Source organism: Meleagris gallopavo, chromosome 4 (assembly GCF_000146605.3).
Source record: "Meleagris gallopavo isolate NT-WF06-2002-E0010 breed Aviagen turkey brand Nicholas breeding stock chromosome 4, Turkey_5.1, whole genome shotgun sequence".
Lineage (NCBI taxonomy): Eukaryota > Metazoa > Chordata > Aves > Galliformes > Phasianidae > Meleagris > Meleagris gallopavo.
The window spans coordinates 48,497,192-48,505,343 of record NC_015014.2 but is presented as its reverse complement, the minus strand read 5'-3'; positions in this window follow the sequence as shown (position 1 = coordinate 48,505,343).

Sequence of the window (8,152 nt, the reverse complement as noted above, 5' to 3'; positions counted from 1 at the left end):
AAGATCTGAATTACACAGCGTTGCTTGTTTGTTTGTGACACAGCTGTGCATTGCTTCCAAAGTTCATACATTGGTGTTTTTTCTGTTGTTTCAAACTGGTAAAAAAAAACCAAAACAACAAAACAGACCCACAGTCAAACTCCACCATGTGTCATCTCAGTGATGTGTGTGTCACATGGAGGAGCTGTATTTGAGATGTTGCCACACGAAGACTTCAGATAGGTACAGCTCCAGGACTGGTCCCATAGCTGCTGCCTCCCTGCCCAGCCAGCAATTCTCAGTCCCCCCCCATTTGAGTTTTCTCATCAAATAATATCTTCCCATCACTTTTCTTGCTGCCTGTCAGTTTTTCCAGGCAGTTTTCTTCTCCCACCACCACACCTCTTCTCCTCCTTCCCTTTCTTTTCTCCTCCATCCAGCCTGACCTTCCAAGCCCCAGCATCTTTTTCTTTGCTGCCTTTACTTTTAGGTGCCCTAAATACTGCTGTCAAACTGCAGAGCGCCTAGCAGCCTCCTACTGCCATGACAATTAAAGTCTTGCTCAGACAGCAGGGTGAGAGTGTATTCTGGGAGCTGGATATGAACAGTCGAAATCTTCACAAAGTACATGGAAACTGTGATATTCAAAGGCTTATATTCTGCTTAAATGCCATTTTTCATAGAGGATTGAATCATCTTGCAGAGACGGGGATGCAAAGCTGGGTTTCCTAAGCCCTGTGCTGGTGTCCTTCCTGCAGAACCAGTCTTTTGTATGCATTTCATTTTCTTCTTGTCTGGCTCGTTCTACACCCCGTTGCACACAGTGTGCGTGAGTTCAGAGGAAAACTTTTCAACAGCAATTGACATTCACAAAATCTTTCAGAATACAACTGTTTTGGCACCAGTTGCTTTCCAGGTAAGGATTAACGATGAACTAACAAATTAATGCCTTTTGTTTAAAACAGGCCATGTTTCAAAATGGAGGCAGGGTTCAGATTTTTGCAGAAAGACTGTGCTTTGATTTGGAAATAGGGAAGCACAGCAAGGATTGCAACACAGAATAGATAAGATTAGATGAAGAGGAAATGCAATAGAAATGGTTTGGATCTACAGAAGAAGCAGTGAAATATTGTTCTCGCACTGCTTAAGTTGTACTGTTTATTTTAGGAGACACGACGTCTGTGCTCCCCTGGTCAGAGGTAACATCTCTCTGAATTCTGGCATTGCATCTGGAACCCAGCTTTGATAATGTAGAAAGAATGTGAAAATAACAGCCTGGTTCCTTGTTCCTTCACCTTCCATGTCACTCTGCATTCCCAAACTTGGTGGGAAGGAGGTCTACCTGTTCTGCTTTCCCCTGGTACCAGCAGCTCTGTGTTCAGCCATGCAATACTGACCTAAGTGTGGGTATGCCCACATGAGCAAACCTTGGCTCTGCATCACTGCAAACACCCATCCTGCACCAGGACCAGGAAAACACACTCACAGACCCAAGATCACCAATATATGCAGGCAGAAAGACCCAAGAAAACAGTGGCTCCAGAAACTCATGCTGGAAGGCGAAGGCAGGCAGGGAAGGATGGAGAAGCAGTGAATCAGCAGTATGGGCTGCGTGCTGGCTGCCATATTGCATGCTGTGCGTGGAGTCCACCAGAGTTTCAGCCCTGTGGTTTTGGCTGAGTTTTGCTTTGAATCCAGAGCTCAGAAAGAAAGTTGCACAATGACTATTAAGCTTATCTGATCCTCTTTGCACTTGCCATAGCTCTGGAAAGGGTTTGTCTGACCCATTTGTGGGTATTGTTGGGGCATGACTGCACATGGGGGCAGATAGCCTTGTGCCTGCCCCATGGCAGCACGATTACAGCTCCAAACTACAGCAGGATCCTTTCTGATTAGAGTGTAAGACCAAGAAACATACAGTTGCCTGCTTATTAAAAATATGAAGGTGTGTCCAAAGATATGCAAACTTCCATCGCAACTTACAGCACACTGGTTTCCCTGCACAGTCTGTACCTTGAGAACTCACAGTATTCATGGTGAGCTCTGGCCTTTACCTGATTTTCTCTGTTACCAGCAAGTAGTTTTATTACAAGCCTAAACTTCTAGGATTTCACAGAAGGTCTCTGGATACATGGCATTTTTCATAAAACTACGTTTGTTACTCTGCCCATCAGAAAGAATATTGCACAATCATTTCTGTTGGAAATCCAAATATTTTTGCAAAACAACTTACTTATTAAAAAAAAAAAAAGAAACAACAAAACACTATCGAAACTATTGGAAAATTCAGAAGGAAAATGCTTCATGCTAGAGGCAAGTGCATTGCTACTGTCCCTCACATATGAACAATATGTTCTTCAACAGCCTGTCTCCTATAGCACTCCTCAAGAACACATCTCTAGTGTTTCACAAGGGAAGAGAAAAATATTTAGATTTCCTATTTATTGTTGGGAAATGATGGCGTAGTGATGGAAAAGTGATACCTCAAGACCAAATCAAACATTTGGCACCCAAGCACTGACAGCTGAAGGGCAGTGCTCTGGGAATTGAAAATACAAAACTAAGATTCATTTGCATTGACAGTTGTACATACACAGAGAAACCTACATCTGGTTAAAAGAAACAAGATATTCCCCAAACAGCTGCAAAGTTAAATTTACCAAAACCTTGTCCTCTTCACATACAGAGGTTACGAGAGCACTTTGAGCTCACTGAAGTCAGTGATCACTGATAGCAGTGTATAGGAAAGGCCACCAGGAGAATAAAAACACCCTGGAACTGTTCCACAAGCAAAACCGATCCTTTCCCTGGGCTTTTATCATTGTGATGAGAACGTCAACCACCAAGGCCAGCAGTGTCTCAGTTTAGCAATACCTAATTGCACTTAGGGCTTCTGGCAGTTTGTTCTGCTTCCATTGGGCTTTTTACTGTGCCCAATACATCATCCAGACAGGGAGCCAATAAACTTTCCCAAGGCAGGTGGCAATGCGGATGGCCAGGAATTTCCACAGGAATTTCCACAAGAATTTTGTTACTTCGAATCATACAGTAGCAGACAATAAAAACTAATGCTGGCTGTCAGTCTGTCTTACTGCTTTCTGAGTGTGTAACTTTGTAGAGAGATACTTGCAGAAAAAAAAATATATATATCAAGAGAAAAAACATCCTGAACTTGGAAAGACATCTCAAAGAAGGACTTGTGAATGCCAGAGAGAGCCATGGGTCAGGGAACAGTCCAAGGGGCACCTTCACATACCAGACAGCCCAGACACCTGTGTGGTGTCTGGGACCAGTCATTCTATGCACGCCCAGCCTGACCTGGGATTCATACAGGTAAGACAACACTCAGTACTTCAATGTGTGAAAGGAGCACCTGGAAGCCTTGTTATTTATGATTGCTCAATACAGTTTGCACTGGAAGTCACTTAGTTGTCCCGTGCTTGCACTCTGCAGGTCTCACTCACCATCCAACATGCTCGCTCAGTACACCTGCTTGCCTGTGAGTAAACCTTGACCTCACAGAATCTAAGGTTAGAAAAGACCTCTAAGATCATCAACTCCAACTGTCAACCCACTGCTACCATGCCTACTAACTATGTCCCTCAGTGCCATATCTGCATGTTTCTTGAACATCTTCTAGGGATGGTGACTCCACCACCTCCCCGGGCAGCCTGTGCCAATGTTTCACCACTCTTTCTGAGAATTAATGTTTCCTAATGTCCAACCTGAACCTCCTCTAGCACAACTTAAGGCCATTTAAAGGGACCTGCCACAAAGCACTCCCTGCCTTGCAGCTCTCCTCCTTTGAAAGCCCTGCCTAATTGCTCAGCTTTCGGGCTGAATTCAGAGCTCCGAGCCATGCAATTGTAGGAGTACATGTCAGCATCTCTGCCCGGAGGGAGCTCTGTACCAATCTATCCTCCGGGCCACGCAGACCCTTGGGGTGAAGACAACCTTGTCAGCACCATATGGTTATGCCATAAAAGTCCAATAAGACACAACACAGGGCAGCAACAATAGGCGCAGATCAGCTTTATCCAACCTGAGGCACTTCCAGCTTTCCATCCATCCAAGATGCTTCACCTGTTCTTGCCCACTTCACAAGGCCAAGAAGTAAAGGATAGACTACTGTAATCCCAACAGACTGAATACAGTCACCAATGAAATCTCTCTCTTCTCACAGATTTACCAGCTGCAATGATCTTGTGAGCTTCAGGTACCTTGTTAGCATATTATCTTTAATGTGAATCCTAATGGCAAAGTAGTGCTGCCTGTGAGGACCAGCACTCACATAAAGACACGGGTTCCAGAGTGTGAACTCCAGGGAAACTGAAGTATCCACAGCCAACAGGAATTTTACTGCCAAAAGCACACACATGGCGTGGACATGGCCTAAGGTCACAGTAACAATGTAAATATTTTATTAAGGTGAATTGAATGTGCTCTTCTACTGTAAAACCACCTTGGGAACTGGTCTCTGCATGTGCACTCATGCCTGCCTCTACCTCCCCTCCCTGCGGCTGGTGCCATTTTTCCCCACTCAAGCACCTCCCTGTTCTCCAGCCTTGAAAGCTCCCACAGTTGTGCCTTGCATGCTACCTGCCCCGTCCTCATACCCACTATTTCTGTGCATACTACAGCACACACACTATCTTTAAAGACCTGTTACCCACAGTCTCTTTGTGCTTCCTTCCCTCCAGGTCCCTTCCCTGCTTGTTGCTTAACAGCAAGACTTTCCAACCCTAACCAAGCATCTCCTCTCAGATTTTCCCTGCCAGGCACCAGACTGTACACAGTGGGTTGACCTTTTTCCCCACCCTCTCACTCTTTCTATGAAGATCTCTCACTTCTTCCTGCATGCCATGCGGATATCTCCTGGTCATCCAATTCCTCCACCTTCCTCCTTTGTTTTTGATTCTCTGTCTTCCTCTTTTCCTCACAATATGGTGAATTTATATCAATGACTTATCTTAACCCTCACCTCCCTCACCTACTGCCTCCCTCTGCTGCCTTGATTCCTTTCTTTTTCTCAGAAATAAGCTGTTCATTTGACATGCATTGTTCAGGCTCCAGGCTCTTTACTGCTGAGTTTTCCCTGCACTAACCTTCTAGCGGTCCTATTCAGCACCATCCATTAGACTCCCCCATTAGTCCCATCATTCAGCCTTCCTGTGATGTCCATTCCACCAGCCCTGATGACTTCTTTTTGCTTTCAACTGCAAATTCTCCTCAGAGTTCAATTCCTTTTGCTTTGCTTTCCCACCACTATTAACCCAACTGATGCCCCTCACCCAACTTTTGCTGTTATCTGCTCAAAGCCCAGCCACTGCTTCCTGCTCAACATGCATAAAGCATGTGATATCTCATGGGATATCCCAAATCTCTCTCATTTCCTTAGTGACAATTACTGTCCTTACGCCAGACAGGGCACAGTTCTTGTTTAGAAGGCCTTGCTTTCAAGGAGCAGCCAAAACCTCTTGAAGCTTTCTGTTTCCCTGGCCAAAATGTTGCTTATTCTACCAATACTCATAGTTAAAACTCCATTCTGGGCTCTTGCCCTTTCGTGATCTCCATGATAGGAACATCCTTTTCTCTGACTTTCATAACTGCAGTCATCTTCCAAACGCTATTACAAGGGCCATTTTCATAGCCTTATGCCTTGAGTAAACAGTTCACTTCTGTGCTTGTTTATCAGCTCTCCATTCTCTAAGAATTAAAATACGTTGCCCCTGTGCTGCTGAAATAGCACAACAGCATCCAGTGGCAGCACTCACTCCTCCGCCAGCCAACCCAGTCAACCATTCTCAGTGCTCCACCCCGCCTTGCCCCGCTATTGTTTCTCACTAGGTATTTAACGCAGTGGCATCTGGGTGCACACAGCACCAACATCTCAGTCAGGAACTCCAGGATTATGATCATGCAATAACTAATAACTCCTTTGCTTCTACCGAGACCTCAACTTGCTGGTGCAGAATCTACACCCTCAACTGTGATGGGTTTCTCTGAACAAAAACAAACAAACAAAAAAACCCAACCCAAAATAAAGTTTTTCAGTTTATTTCAAGGTAAAATTCAAGAATATTCACTGGTTTCTCAGGGGCAAAAAGCCAGTATGAACCCTGAATGACATCACTTGGAGTGGTGCTTCTGCAGAGAGGATTTCAAGATGATCCTTGTATTGATAAACAGGACAGAGAGCATTTCATTTTGCAGTGACTGTTAAAGCCTTGCCTGCTTTAGAAACAACTGAAAGTTACTGTTGTCTTGTGATCTTTTATACCACATGGCAGAGATTTCTCATGCATTTGTAGTTTTTTTCCGTGCCATGCCAAATGAGCATGATATAGCCTACTGATACAGCCTCTGCTATCTGACCTAACTAGGTAAAACACAACATCCAGCCCCTAAGTATGTTTCATAAAACATATGCTTTGACTCCAAAAATACATAACAAAAAACTCTCTCTCCTTCTCAAATGAAAGCTTGCTTGTGATCATGGTAAATGAAAGGCTGGAAAGGACAAAAATGCCCTCAAATATCAGGTAGTCAGCTCTGCAGTTATTAAGAAGTTGCTCTTCTCTGTTGAGTTTACTGTGTTGTCAAAACCCCAACAGTCACAGCTATACAAAGCCTACATTGTCTCTGCAAGGCTACTGAGAAGATGTTCCTGATCTTGGCAAGAGCTAGGTGTACCCAGAAGTATTTCATTGGGGAAAAAAAAAAACACAACACAAAAGACAACCAAAGAGAAATATTATTTTAGGCCTCTCACTGGAAAGATAAAAGTCAGAGTCCTTCCTTCTTTCAAAGTGAAGTGCAAAAAATGTCCTGTTTGCCAAATCGACTTCAGAATCTTGAAAATGGCACCTAAAAATCCCCGTACAAAACAAATTTCTAAGTGACCCTTGAGAGGGTTGTGGGTACAAGCCATTTGTAATTTGGGGATCTAAACTCCTGACTAAGGAGACAGCTACCTACACTGATACACAGTCATACAGTGATATACGGACATAGAGATTGCCCCTCCGTGGTCAAACCATCAAATTTATTTCCATGCTAAAAAGCAAATTTAATCTTTACTTTCATCAAAGTCATTGATATCTGTTAATTTGGGCAGAAAGAGAATCTGGTGACTCAGGTATCTATCACCATTTCTTCACAGAAAGCACAGCATTAAATTTCTCACTAAATCAGAGTACTGGTAATTTGGAAGATCACGCACAGGCAGTCAACACCAGCAGATTGAATGAAAAGCTGAAAGTAAGTTACTGCCTCACCCATAAGATTACAACATTTGCTGGAGTTTGTCACTCACAGTGCTCTGAGCACACGTGCATGGGAGACCCGGTCTGGATTAACCCTCAGGACATTTTCCCTATTGCTCTTTAAGAAAAATAAGACTTCAGTACGTTTTGAATATGGTATTGCCCAATCCAACAACTACGGCTTCAGAATGCAGTTAAAACCGTAACAATCAGTTTGACTGGTTGTCAGAGCTAATAATACTTCTGTGATGGCAGAATTGCCATATACGTTTTCTGTGATTAAACATTTTTAACAGCTACTAGCAAAGGCTGTTCTGCTTCATATCCAAGTGGTTTGGTTTTTTTGTTTTGTTTCTACAGTTTGCCCAGCTACATCCTGAAACTGTGCCCAACCCTGACAGCAGACTCCAGTGCAAGCTCTCATTGAAGCAGTGCTACCCGAAGGCTTTGCCATCTCTGCTGCTTACATTAAATACTTTAATTCCAAGGCTCTCCACATTTTTAAATCCGCTTTATTGGAGGCAGCGCATTCCTTCACATTCTAAAACTTCAAACAAAGATTTCTCGTCCCAGGCTGCTGCGGTTAGCAACTGTACTGACCCGGCAGTCAGCTCCAACTGCTTCCCTAACAACCCCCAGCGCAGGGCTGTGTTGTGCCGTGTCCCGGGACACCGCGGTGCCCGGCGGCCGCACAGAAAGCACCGCGGGGATACAGGGCAGCAGCACCTGCCCTCGGCTCCAGCGGGTTAAAACAAACCGGGGGAGGGTGGGGGAGAACTGTGCCGGGAAGAGAACGGGAGAGAGCGAGGCCAAGCGCGCAAGGAGAGTGTTTGTCTCTCTCCGTTTATCTCCCAGACGGCTTGTTGGCCTGTCAGCCCTGCTGGCACGGGCCGGCCACACACGCGGGC